The 13,751-nt window shown below is 41.1% G+C and overlaps 1 protein-coding gene across 10 annotated transcripts in view; it reads left to right on the forward strand.

The window, feature by feature from the left end:
* The first annotated feature begins 2,044 nt into the window (after window positions 1-2,044).
* The window catches only part of PPFIBP2 (PPFIA binding protein 2), a 206,031-nt gene continuing 194,324 nt past the window's right edge, over window positions 2,045-13,751 (forward strand). For 5 of the 10 annotated variants that reach the window (XM_039533445.1, XM_039533449.1, XM_039533447.1 and 2 more), the window contains exon 1: window positions 2,047-2,368. The gene's annotated coding sequence lies outside the window, so the exon portion shown is untranslated. Of the gene's footprint in view, window positions 2,369-13,751 lie in introns of all 10 variants that reach the window. The other 5 variants (XM_039533458.1, XM_039533442.1, XM_039533451.1 and 2 more) reach the window with 3 other exon arrangements.

The raw sequence follows: 13,751 nt of genomic DNA on the forward strand, positions 1-13,751 counted from the left end.
AAAGCAAGTCAAAATCAGTGCAAGATCTGTGGGTTCTGGCCAATTTTACTTAGTTGCTAGCATGTTAGAGATATTTAACCTCACTCCCCCTTTGCTCCCTCTCCCATACTGGACAGTTTCCTTCTACCAGTCAACTCCAGTTCTTTGCCCTGGTATGTGCTTTATGGCTCCTAGCGTGCAAACATTAATGCAGGAGCTTAACTTAATTTTAAGCTCATGCATAAATGTTTGCAGAATTGGGCTATGTTAGATGATTAACAAGGAACAAAACACCAAACAAAACCATTAAACCTTTTGGTTTTACACTGACTGGAAGGAATTCTTAAAATGACAGATAATAATAAGAAGTAATTAGAATTATGTGGAAACATAACATTAAATATTTGAGACCATTCAAATGGATGTGAGATATAATCTGATACCAGTCAATATCCTTCAGTAGTTCAAATATGATTTTGTAGTACAGACTAACTGAAATTTGTTTTTAATTACATCATGCACATTACAACTACTTAAAACTTCTTGTTGTATTTTCTGCTAATTGCCGACTTTCATTTAATCATCTCCTTAGAAAAAAAACATCATCAGACACACTCACCACATGGAAGCTGTATTTTTCATCTTTTTTAAGGAGCTGTGTCGGTGTCATGCATGCTCAGTGACCTATTTGGGTGACAAAAAACAAGACAATAGATATTGTCATCAGTCTCTGGATCAGCAACCTGCATGAAAGGGACATGGTCAGTAAACACTAAAGGCCTGATCTTATCATATTTTATATGAGGCTCAGAAACAATCCTAAGTGGAAAAATTATTGTATTAGAAACCAAAATAAGCAATACTAATATAAGTCACCTTTATACCAGTATAACCTGGTACTAGCATAAGTATGTTAGTAAAAAAATCACCCTCCTAACCAATAAGTTATACAAGTAAAACTTTTTAAGTGCTGACTGGGCCTTACTTTGTTTCTATATCTCTGGAGACAAACAGTCCAGTTTTTTTTTCTAGATCAAAAGTTTATAGCCATAGTTTAGTTACTCCCGGAAAATTCTTGGTACAGAATAGTAGTATTGCAACAAGAAATATCACCTCAACAAATATTCTTCCAAATTATTAAATTTCATTATTCCATTTCAGCAATAACGTAGTGGGGACATTTGCAAAGGCACAAATAGCAGTGGAGAATTGGGTGCTAAACAGCCATTTGTGCTTTTGAAAATCTTTTCCATACAGTGCATTTCTGCATCACCTTCCACTCAAGGGCTCAAATCACTAAGGCTCTGATCCTGCAAAGAGAGGGCTACAGAACTCATTACAGAATCAGGACCCAAGGCACTAGTAAGGAAGCCCATGTAGATACCTAGATAGATAGACTTTACCAATATTAATGAGTTAAGGCTCAACACACTGCTGAGAGATAGAGAAAGTCTTAATGAACCAATTTTACAGACAAGGAAACTGAGGCACAGAGTAGCAATGATCACAACTTGTCCATTGTCACACAGGGACTCAATAGCAGAGCTCAGAGTATGTCCAGATTCCTGTCATCCCTTTGTAACCAAACCCTGGTATAAATATTTTGGTTGGGGTGATATTTTACTTTTATAGTTATACTGGTACAACCTCCAGCATGGATGCAATTATAACCAGTCTAAAAGTGCTTACATTGATGGAGTTTATTACCCTTCCTGTCTGGAAGTAAGCTACACCACTGTTTTCACTTTTAGACCAGTACAACCGCAGCCAGGCTAAGGGGCTTGCACCGCGTTAACTACACCACTAGAGAGGTACAACTCTGGGTGTAGACGAGACCTAGGTGTTGGCATTTTACTGCACCCATGAAAGCTTGTTTAACCAAATACTTTGTAGTGAGAAGCGTGGAAAGTTTGCACGCGAATGTAGCTACAACTGCCCCCGAGTGCAGCCAGCGACCCCAGGGCTGCTCTGAGCCCCTTCTCCCGTGTGCCCGCGCCCCGGGGAATACCTGCCCCGAGGCAGCGCCGCCGAGCCAGCGCCCCGCACTGCCTTCCCCTCTCCCGCCCGCTGCCACTCCAAATCACGTGGGAACAATAGCCGCCTGCCGGTCCCGTCCCCAGAACCAATGGCGCTGGAGCTCGGACTCGGGCAGCCGGACTCCACTCGCCCTTGGCAGCGGGGCGCAGGGGCCGGTGCGCGGCCAGGGGCGGCCGCTGCGCGCGAGTCTCCTCCAGCCCGGAGAGCGAGCAAAGCGCCCGCGCAGCTGCGCCGGCCGGGGCAGAGCGCGCACGCCGAGGGGAACCGGGCCGCTCAGCTCGGTGCCGCCGGGCAGCCCCGCGCCTGCCTGGGCGGGAGGGAGCAAGTCTGTGCTGTGCCCCGCCAACAAACGGTAACTCGGCCAGTGCGGGCTCACCTCGGGGGGCGGCTGGGGACGGGCTGGGCTGGGCTGGGCTGGCGGCTCCTCCAAGACACCCTTAGCTGTTCTGTCGCCCGCTGTGCCCTGAGCAAGCCTGGGGCTGCGTGCGACGAGTCTGAGGGGCAGCTGGGAGCCCAGACCGCTGCGCTACCCCGGCGTCTGCCACTGACTGGCTCTGTGTCCTCGGGCACCTCACTTCACTTCTCCATGAGCCCAGGGCTGCTCTCAGATTAAACACTGGTGCCAGAGCGGGGTGACTCACTTCAGTGTAACAGCCAGCAGTAATCCAGCCTTCCGTGGCTCAGTTTCCCCTCTGTGTAAACACCCATCTCACAGGCTGTTCTTGGATGTATTTGTTAATTATTTTAAGGTGCTGTAAGTATTTTGTTAGAAGTGTGCAAGGGTTTTAAAAATCCCTTCAGTCATATGAGTGTCTGTAAATTAAGTGCAAAGCTGGGCTTCTTGCTTCCTTTTTTGTTTTGTTTTGTTGCATTATAGGGACTTTTAGTCTTTCGCCAGTAATATTGAGACATTAATTTTAAATGAAAATGACTCATGAAGAGACTCCCTTATGCATGTTGATTCTTGTAGGGTTAAGAAGGCTTTAAAACGGAATTTACACTGGTGGGTTAATAAACTAGTTTATTGACATAAGGCTGTTGATTCAGAGTATGTGCTGTCATTGAGTATATCCTGTTGCAGCCAAACTTAGTTAAGTGGAAGAGAGGAATGTGCATATTGTTGCATGAACTGCAATTCATAGCACTGCTGTGCTTTCAGCATTCAGTCCTGCTTTGTTTGTTTGTTTGTTCGTTCTCATCATTGTAAGAGTGAAAGAAATCTGGATTCAAGTATACTTTACGTAATGTGGCGTGGAAGTGTTTATCCAGTGACTAATTCAGAAAATAAGTTACCAAAGGAAATAAAATAGCTAAGAGGACAGACACCATGTATGGAACAATGGGGGATAACATATTATTATGGATTATTTTTTCACCACACAACAGTAGATCAATTCTAAGCTCTCAGGAACTTGACTTTTGTTGTTTCTAAGGCCTCATCTACACCTAAAAATTAGGTTGATCTAGCTACATCACTCATAGATAAGGCTATGATTTAGTCACCAGTATTTTCAGTAAAAGTCATGGACAGGTCATGGGCAATAAACAAAAATTCACAGCCTGTGACTTGTCCATGACTTATACTAAAAACACCTGTGATGAAATCTTGCAGGGACCTGGAAGAGTGGGGGGGAGGGCACCCGGGCCCAGTGGCAGTAGCTGCCAGGAGCTGTGGACCGTGGCTGCTCCGGCTGGGGGCCACTAGAGCAGCATCTGGTGTGGCTGTCCTGGGGCCACTTGAGTAGCTGCCCTGGAGCCAGCTGCTGGGGTGGCCCTGGGGTCAGCCACACTGGCCCCTGCATAAATCATGCAGGTCACATAGCTAAACCGACCTAAGCCCCGATATAGACACTGCTAGGTCGACTTAAGAATTCTTCCAGGGACCTAGGTGATGTCTCTCAAGGGGGTGGATTTAATATAGTGGTGGAAAAAAATACTCTGTCACTGTAGCAAGTGTCTACACTATAGTGATGTAGCTGCAGCGGTGTAGAACTTGTGTGTTAGGGTACATCTACATATATTTGCAACCTGGGAAGATATGGGAGGCAAGAGTATGGGGTGATGTCAAATGATCTCTTATTTCATGAGTGTTGACTTTGCTTAGGGCTCTATCAAATTCATGGTCAATTTTGCAGTCATAGGATTTTTAAAATGGTAAGAGAAAATACATTAGGCAAACTAGTGGATATGAGCATCTGGGTAGCTAATGTTTAATATCAAGTTTAGTGAGACACTCTTTCCTTAACCTGTGTATTAGATAATTTTAATATTAGCTTTAATAAAAATATTAATTTGTCTGTGGTGTGAGATTTGCATTAGAAAACACACTATAATAACCTGATAAGGTTCTTGCATTGCATTCAGTTCCTGCTTGTGGTCTTTTTAGGGAAACATTCTTCTCTTCTCATTTTTCTTTTGGTATTAAGAAGCCGCGGTAAATGATTGTGTGTGTTATGTGTATATACCAACTGACAGCAGAACAGCTTGATTATGAAACTTTTACAAAGAGGATAGAGTGGATGGGATGGGAAGTAATAGTTACAGGGCCAACAGTAAACATAACTTCAAAAAGCACATTGAAATCAAAAGGCATTGAGGAGTTAATTTAGAAGTGAGGAGAGGCCAATATTATCAGTATCTGAATTAAATATCCTAAAGCCCACAACAACACAGGCATGATAGCCTGATGACCTGAGAAGACAGAACTGGTGTCAGGCTGCAGGATGAAACTCAGGGTAGAGTTCTTGAACTGAATTTGCAGTTGTTAGAGTAAAGCATCACAGTACCCCTGTAATGTAGGTTTTGCCCCCATTTTGGAGGTGAATCAGGAAAAATGGGGCTTCTATTTCTGACTCTGCCACTTAATCCCCAGATAATAAAGCAAACAGCAACCACTTTACTTATCAATGAGCATCCACACCGGGATTTAATATGCTTTAACTTCATACCTTTAGTTAATTTGTCTTAGCTCTCCTGAGTGTCCCCATGTAGACAGCCCCTTAGCTTGCAAACTTTTCAGGACAGGCACTTTCTCTTAGTATGTTTTGGCAGTGACCAGCATATTGAGGTCCTGGTCTTGATTGGGGCCTTTAGGTAGAGCCCAGCGTGGATATAAAATTTGTATCCGCATCCTATCCGTGATCTGCAAAAGTGGTCTGTGGATATCTGAGGATTTGCAGGACTCTACTGCAATACTAATAAATAATAATGAGAAGTAAAGTGACATGTCCAACTATGTATGGCGTTTCAGTGGCAGAGACAGGATTAGAACCCACAACTCTTAGTATGCTTTAGCCACTAGTCATGCTGCCTTTCATAAAGGAAAAACCTGTTTAAATACGAACCTTATAGTGACGGTGATGTGAGAAGGAAGGGAAAAGTGTGTGACAGTTTAATATGTCTACTTAAATATGATGTAGTTAGTGGCTTATGAAAGCTTTCACACATCCAGAGAGCAAGACCATTTTATCAGATGTCTGTGTTTATAGTGGGTTAGGGTAAAGAGAGGTTCCACTGGCCCTGAGTTGCTTCCTAAACTGAGTGTCAGACATTCCACTTGGGAAGAAGCCACCTTTGCTTTTCACTTGTACACAGCTTACGCTGGAATGATGAAACTGTATGGGTATAGCTCAGAGTCCCATTGGAGCGGGAGAAGTTGCTTGGCAGAGGAGTAACATCATTCAAATTACAAATTAAATGAGACCCTTGCACAAAGTGGGAAAATGTTTCCAAGCCATCCATCTGTTTGTTTCAAACAAATGAAGTCCCTGATTCTGCTGATCTGTGCATGCATAGCCCTGTTCTTACATGAAGCCCCATTGCAGTGGGGCTCTCCTAGGCTTGGGTATTAATCAGTTTACAAGATTCAGGGTCTACAACCATCACCTCCTTTTAAATGTCTGTTTTAAGTTTTTAAATATAATTGCATTCAGTATTTATCCAAATAGAGATGAAAGTATTTTCCTATATTTTAAAGTTTTTCTTTATTGTAAAAATACATTCCCTCATGCCAGGTGGGTGAGGTAATATCTTTATTAAGAACTTCTGTTGGTGAAGGAGACAAACTTTCAAGCTAGACACCGTTCTTCATGTCTGGGAAAGGTACAGGGAGTGTCACAGCTAAATACAAGGTGGCATATATTGTTTTGCATAAATCATTAACACATATTCTAAGGGACCATTCAAGGTGAAGTGGCCCATTAACACCTCTTCAGTCATAAGACAAAAGAAAGGGGTTAGTGGGATACAGATTGTTGTAATAAGCCTTAAATCAGTGTCTTTATTAAACCATGAGTATCTAATGGCTAGCAAGATCTCAGGCTCCTCTTTTGAAGGTGTTGTGCAGGTTTCCTTTGAGGAAGAGGACTGCGAGGTGAGATATGGAGTAATCGTTTTGTGAAAAGTGCTCACCCACAGGTGATAGTGTTCTTGTCTTTTATTATTTTTCTGTGTGAGTTCATTTGAGAGAGCAGTGATTGTCTTCTTTCACCCATGCAGTTGTTATTGGGGTATTTAGTGCATTGGATAAGATCCACCACATGTGTGACAAGCTGTATGAAGGATCACAACAGTATAAACATAGGCACATTCTCATTAAATGCAGTTTATCACACAAGGCCTCTCTGTATTTTCTAAAGTTACACAATAGTAACTTGGAAAGTAAATGCACTACGATACAAAATAACCTGCGATGCTCACAATTTGCGGGAAAGATAAAAGGTTTCAAAAATGACTTCCAGAGACATCACACACAAGGGGTTACACCATTCAGATACTTGTAGATGTTATCATGTCCTCCCCCTTGCCATCCTTGACTTCCCAAAATAGTTGAATAGCCAAGTTATACATATTTAGTTTTTTTTAATCTCTCAAAATCCAAGAATTCCAGCCTGCAATACTTTTTGTTGCTCTTCTCTAAATTCCCTCCAGCTTGTCAATATCTTTCCATGGTATATTAAATTTTCTATGCTACATCAGCTTGCCAGTTTATTTTGAGGCATCGCCTGAAGCAGTAATTGAGACCATATTTTTCCCTGGATGATTAGTTCTTTGACTTTATTTGATCCCCCACAACTAAGGAGATAAGATATCTTTGATGGATTCTGACTGCATAATTTCCCCTCTTTACAGTATAGTAGTCCCTGTCTCCTCCTCCAGCTTTTATGTGGATGCATGTTCAACAACAAAATGAAGGCACTTCTTGTAGCTAAATGACTATTCCCATAGATTTTTAGCTCAATGTTTTTATTTACATTCTTTTGTGTTCTTGTTACACTTGGTGCAATTCTTTCTCCTTTGTTTGTGTGGATGTTGTGCACTTTGTTTTGCTATAAAATCATTCTCCAGTAGCACTACAAATCTATTTGGCAATTCATTGATATATAGAAGCCAATGAGCACAAGAAGCTTTAATTGCAAAGATAAGTTTTGTTTAAAAACAACAAAATCGGCAAAGCCTATGCAACTTTTAGATCAACTTGCCTATTGCTTATTTTATATTGATGATTTGAGAAGTAACCAATTAGGAATCCACAGAACTGGCAGTATGGAGATCTGTGTTCTGTGTCTCAGGTTTGCCATTTGTAAAACTGATAATATTACTCCGAGGTGGTGGTGGTTTGATGTAAGGCTTACTTTTTTAATATTTGTATATGCCCTATGGCTAGAATCTCCAGAGGATTCTACTCACTACTTCCTCCATTCCTACTTCCCTGTGTAAGGCAGGGATCGGCAACCTTTGGCACGCGGCTCACCAGGGTAAGTATCCTAGCAGGCCGGGCCAGTTTGTTTACCTGCTGCGTTCGCAGGTTCGGCCGATCGCGGCTCCAGGCCTGTGGGGGCAGCGGGAAGCGGCGTGGGCAGAGGGATGTGCTGGCTGCTGCTTCCCGTAGCCCCCATTGGGCTGGAGCAGCGAACCGCGGCCAGTGGCAGCTGCAATTGGCCGAACCTGCGGATGCGGCAGGTAAACAAACCGGCCCAGCCCTCCAGGGTGCGTACCGTGGCGAGCCGCGTGCCAAAGGTTGCCGATCCCTAGCGTAAGGGGTTGCCACAAAGAGCTTTATTTACATAGGCTACCTACCCACAGTTGTGCTTGTAACACCAGGGATTTTGTGGAGTAGTGGACTCCCATAGAAGCATACCTTGTGGCAAAGAGGTCGTTCCAAGCAGCTAGGACACTGATCAAGGGTTCTATGTGCAGACAATACAGATTGAGGACTTTGTGTTGAGAGATGACGCAGAGGACAACAGCAGAGCTGAGCAGACTCTGGTGAGGCCCTGCTCACTCAGCACCTTAATAAAGCTGAATCGCTAAAATGGGTTAAGTTGTGGCACTCCAGGTTAGACCAAACAAGCCCCCTCCATTGGGACTGGAGACAGACCTGCAAAGAGACACGTAGACTATACGGCTACTCTCTCATCCAGATTCTGAATGGGGGTCAGTCGATTGGTGTGGCACGAGCTATTACCTGTGGGACAGTCTCACCTCTGGATAGGAAGGGAGTTAGATGGACCAAATTTATTGGAGTATTTTATTCTTTATTTGCATTTATATTCTGTACATATTTATACATCTGTTTAAATGAATTTCCTTGTCTGTACACAGTCTGAGTGCTTGAGATTGGGGCAGTTCTGCCTGTTAAGCGCACTTGGGGATGGTGCATTTAGTTTCCCCAGGCCTTTTTGTTTCTATTAACTGCCTGGCAGAAGCATTACATTTGTGAAGCACTTAGTATCCTGACTGGAAGCCGATAGAGAAGTGTAGAGTTTAAATCCCATGCATATTGGGTACTTGACTTTTTCTGCCCAGTCAAAGGGTTTGCAGTAGTAACAGGTGAAACTCTCAATTAAATTTAAAACTACCAAACACTGATGATGGAGTAATGTGTTTAAGCCATAATATATGGCACAGGGACAATAACAGATTTACTTCTGCAATAACTAGGTGACATTAACTGAGCTAAAATTATTCACAGGAGTGAGTATAAATCAAGCACATCTGTTATCTTCTTCCTTTCCTCTTTTTCCATTTCAGAGTTGCTTTGTTAGTGGAATAGTCATTATAAATCATATCTAGTGCTCCAGTCCTGCTCCAGCCCTCCTGGCGCTGAGCGAGGCTGGGACCAGCACTCTGGGGATTGTCTGGGACAGTGGCCATGGTGGGGAGGGGGGAGTTGCCTCCCCCAGCAGGAAGTTCACATGCTGCCCATGTTCAACATCCAGGAACTCTGGTTAATAATCTTTGGGAAAGTTGTCCACTGTTACATTACAGTGGCTTCCAGGTATAAACACAAGTAAATCAGTCAGCATTTATAACTCAAAAATATGAAAAGACAATACCTTAAATTTTAAACCCATTTTGCAAGATTTTATTTAAAAGCTGAGCTTTGTGTCATGCTCTGGATGCTAATAAACTCTAGTGTTGATAGTCCACTAGTGAGAACAAATTCCACAATTGGGGCCCTTCACTAAGAACACCTTCTTTCCAGTCTGCAAGAGTGAGTATCTAAAGATTGTCAACAAAATCACTTATTCTGATCTCAGCCATCGTGCTGGCATATAGGGCTGTATATAATCATAAGGTAAGCCAAAGTAGACCATGGAGCACAGGTTGCAATGGACTCTCATCCATCTCTTTCCACTAAGCAGGTAGGTCATCATATTCTGCAATAACTGGAACATCTGAGAGATTTTAAAGGATATCTCCATGTAAATCCCATTCCACTAGTCCAACCTGGTGCTGTGGATGTGCTTAGCCATGTGTTTAGTTTGTAACAACTGAATGATTTCTGCACAGGGAGGTGTGACTGCAGTAAATTTCCATTCAACTCTCCCTGTGTATCAGAAGCGACAAAAATTGCATGGCAGTATAACTATGTGACGTAGAGCAACTTAACACTATGTCCAAACCTATCATGGAATTCTAAGTGAACTTGGAAGAGGGGTTTGGGAACTCTGCAAAGGAGGAGTCCTGATGCTGTGACACTGGAATTGATTTTTTTAATCTGAGTCCCTCTTATGGCAATATGATGTGCTGACCACTGAGCCATTAAGTGAAGACAGATGATTTCTAACAGTGTTGCAGTGTTTGGTCTCTTTTAATCTAATCCTGTCTCATCTCTGTGTAGATATAAATATATCAATCATCACCACCATGCTATCTGAGCATGGGTGAGTGACCACACTTCACCCCTTCTCAGTACCTCGCAGAACCAGTCCCTCCCCCCGCCCCCCGCCATGGGGCAAATGTTGATTTATTTTATTTGGCATAACAGTGAATATGGCTGCTTTTAGTTTAACAGCAACTTTAATTTTCTCGTTCCTGGCTAGCTATCTGTGCACCTGTATCCTCATTGGTGCCAGAATAGCTATTACCTGAGAATTAAATAACTGTTTTTGCAGAGCCTACAGAAGGAATAGACAATATAATTTCTGTGTCCTGTAAAAATAGTGGCTGTATTTTCTTTCTTTATGATTATATTGAGGAACTGAAGTAATTTTTTTGTTTCAATAATAACGTTTATAGAATAATAACATTTAGAAGGGATGTCTGTCAAATTTTGGCATTGGGTATTTGACATAACTTTTTGTTTTTTTAAAGCAGGTGCATAAATTAGGCTGGATTGAGGCCTAACTCCATTAGTGCAGTTTTATACAATCTCTTGACTTCTCTGGAGACTTCCTTTCTGTACTTTCTCTGGTATTTTTTTTTTAAATAAAATTAAAAGTAGTACAGTGCAGAGCATTGTCATTTACACATGGATACGAATACATAAAAACAACACATGGGGTACATAAGCTATTTCCATGTATGTGTAGAGAGAGACAGAGGCATGTTTGTTTAATTTTTGAAGGCCATAATGCAGAAATTGCAATTATCACAACAACAAAAAATGAAAATATTGCCCGGAATTAATCTTGTCATGATTTTCTTGGGACAATAAAATCAATCACTTTTGGAATGTAAAGGAGACAGTTGGCTATCTGCCCGACAATCAATCAAATAATGGGGAAAGCCAGGGATTCCTTAAAAACTTGGAACAATCATTTCTATTATTTTCTTTCCATGTGAGTTTGAAGATGTACTATGCAAACTGCTGTGTATCATTGTTAATAACCATGTTCTTTAAATAGAAAATTAGAAGTGGAAAGCTTGATAGTTAAGGGGACATGTTTTCTCAACTGTAATAATATACACTGTGTCTGTGCTAAATTGCATCATCCATGTGAAATGTGAAGTTGTCCAAGATTAAGGTGGAGGATTAAGGAAAGAAAGCAGCTGTCTATCAGGAGGAGGAAGGGATCTTTTTTATGCTGGCCCAGAAATTAAAAAGGCTTATGGTAGCCACGGAGAGTGGTTAAAGCTTGTGTTTGGGGTGGGAAATGACAGACCAGACTACTGAGAAATTGCAGTGTGCTGGCAGCGACAGTGCCTGAACTCCTTATTGGAGGCTAGAGGCATTTTACAAACTACCCAAGGATGTACTGCTAAGCTAGTGATGACAATGTAAAGCAACTGGAGTCTGCATTGGGAGAAGGAGGTACAGATGGCAGACTGGGTTTTCTCCCCTAGAATCTCAGGATAGGCTCACACTCATTGAGGGTGGAGCTGCTTCCTGGGGTCAGGGAGCCGCCATAGGTACTGAAGAGGCAAGTGGCGGTGTGTGGAGAGAGCAGCAGGCCTAGAGACTGGTTCTGTGGTGTAGGCAGCAGCAAGTGCTTATCCACAACCTCATATGTGATTCTTGTGTTAATTTGGAATAGTAATAGAAGGTTTATGAATATTCATAGTAAATGAATCACACACATACTAGGTCTTCATTTAAGAGTTCACCAGATTGTGTGCAAGTGAAGTTAGTACAACAGATTGATTTCAGATTGAACCTATCTGGATTTCAAACACTCTCAACATTGGAACTGGGATTTTGATTCATCCAAAATTTAAGTCATAGGCAATCTGCAAAAATCAAAGCTGGACACTCCTGAAATGCAGAGATGTTTTTTTTTTTTTTTTAAATCAGGGATTCCTGCTTGGGCCCATCTTTAATTACTCACTTATACTTTCATACAAGAACATCACTTTGTCACTCCATTTGCACAAATTTCTACACAAAAATACAGCAGAAAATTCTTAGCTATGACTGAAAAGCCTTTATCAAATTTGAGGTGTCTTTAAGAAACACTGTGAATTATGGTTTTGTTCCAATATAGATCTTGTTAACCCAATTATTGTTTGCATGTTTAACCTGCATTTGGTATGTAAATTGAGATTGAAGTAGTCCAGATGGTAGCATCTGCTTTAATTATCCATAATGAGAGCATCTTACTTTGTTATTTCACTAAGATTTATGAATATAACTTATTGTGATAATCATGTATTAGTGTGATATAATAGGTCGCCAAACCAAAGTATTCTGGTGATATCTGGAGATAATGCTTTGTCTAGAGAAGACCTTGGAGTAAATCCAATTTAGTAAAGAGATAAGAGACCATCGTTAAGAACCTCATGGAAACAAAGGTTCTGCGTTTTGCTGAGGTAGTCATTGTACAATACAATAGCAGTGTGTGTGGTGCATATTCAGAACTATGTTATTCTGTAAAGAAAATCTGTTCATATTTGAATTGCTATTATCACTTAATGCAAAATTTCTATCTAGCATCTGTAGTATAGCGTTCCCTCTTGTTTAATTTGATGGCCTTATTAAATCCAGACTTAATGTTAATTGGTACTATTAATAAAAATCTCTTGTACCACATCTGTAGAGGCACAAGGCATCCTTTGTAAAATCATCCTCACTGTGTATTATATGAAGGCATGGATCATTTGAATTTATAATAGTATATGGGACTTGTAGAGAGAATTCTGTGAAGAGGCACACAACTAGACTTTTCTGTCTTTTTTTATCTTCTCTAAGCATCATGTTTATTTTAAGCTTTTTTTGAAGACATAAGAATGTACAAAATTAGTTCCAGGTTGTTGTTCAGTGCACTTTTTTAATATTAATGTAGTATAATCTGCATGAAATACAGACTTTGGATTGTAGAATTTCAGCACAGAAGTTGTGTTGGTATTACAACAGAACTTTTTTGTGCAGGATGGAAGTAACAGATGGTGTCATTTGTCCTCAGTTTCAGCACTCTGACTCCTGAATTGGAGGAGTTACTGCCTATTAGAAAGGATGTTAACCAAAGTTTGACAAGCATTTCCACTGTTAACCTCCTCCCTTCGAAATAACATTCTCAGCTACTCTAAACAGTAACTATATTTTCTTCTATTTGTGCAAGTGTCTGGGAGGTTGGCCAGCCTTTAAGACGATAACAGATCTTACAATTGTTAAATTGTTCTGTTGTGGAAAATAACTCATTGAGTTTGGGGTGTGAGGGAAAAGGAGAGTAATTTTCAGTTCATCATTTGGTTTAATCCAAAATCTTTCAATAAGACATAATGTAATGGGTATGATTTTCCTCTCACTTATACTGGGTTTATGCTGTAATAAACAGCATTCTTTTTTCTAACACAAGAAATTTCACAAACTTAGAATTAAGGTTGCTTGACTGTATTTTTTCAGTGTGCAAACATTAACTAAAAAGGAAGGAAACCATTAGGAAAGAGTCCATACAACATAATACCAATCTGAGTGTTAGCCCACTTTCATCAACAATCCTCCATTCAGATTTCTGTGTATTTACATTATAACTCTAAAACAATCGGAGAATATAGTAACACACTCCTAAAAC

The sequence above is a fragment of the Mauremys reevesii genome, linkage group 4 (genome assembly GCF_016161935.1).
Source record: "Mauremys reevesii isolate NIE-2019 linkage group 4, ASM1616193v1, whole genome shotgun sequence".
Lineage (NCBI taxonomy): Eukaryota > Metazoa > Chordata > Testudines > Geoemydidae > Mauremys > Mauremys reevesii.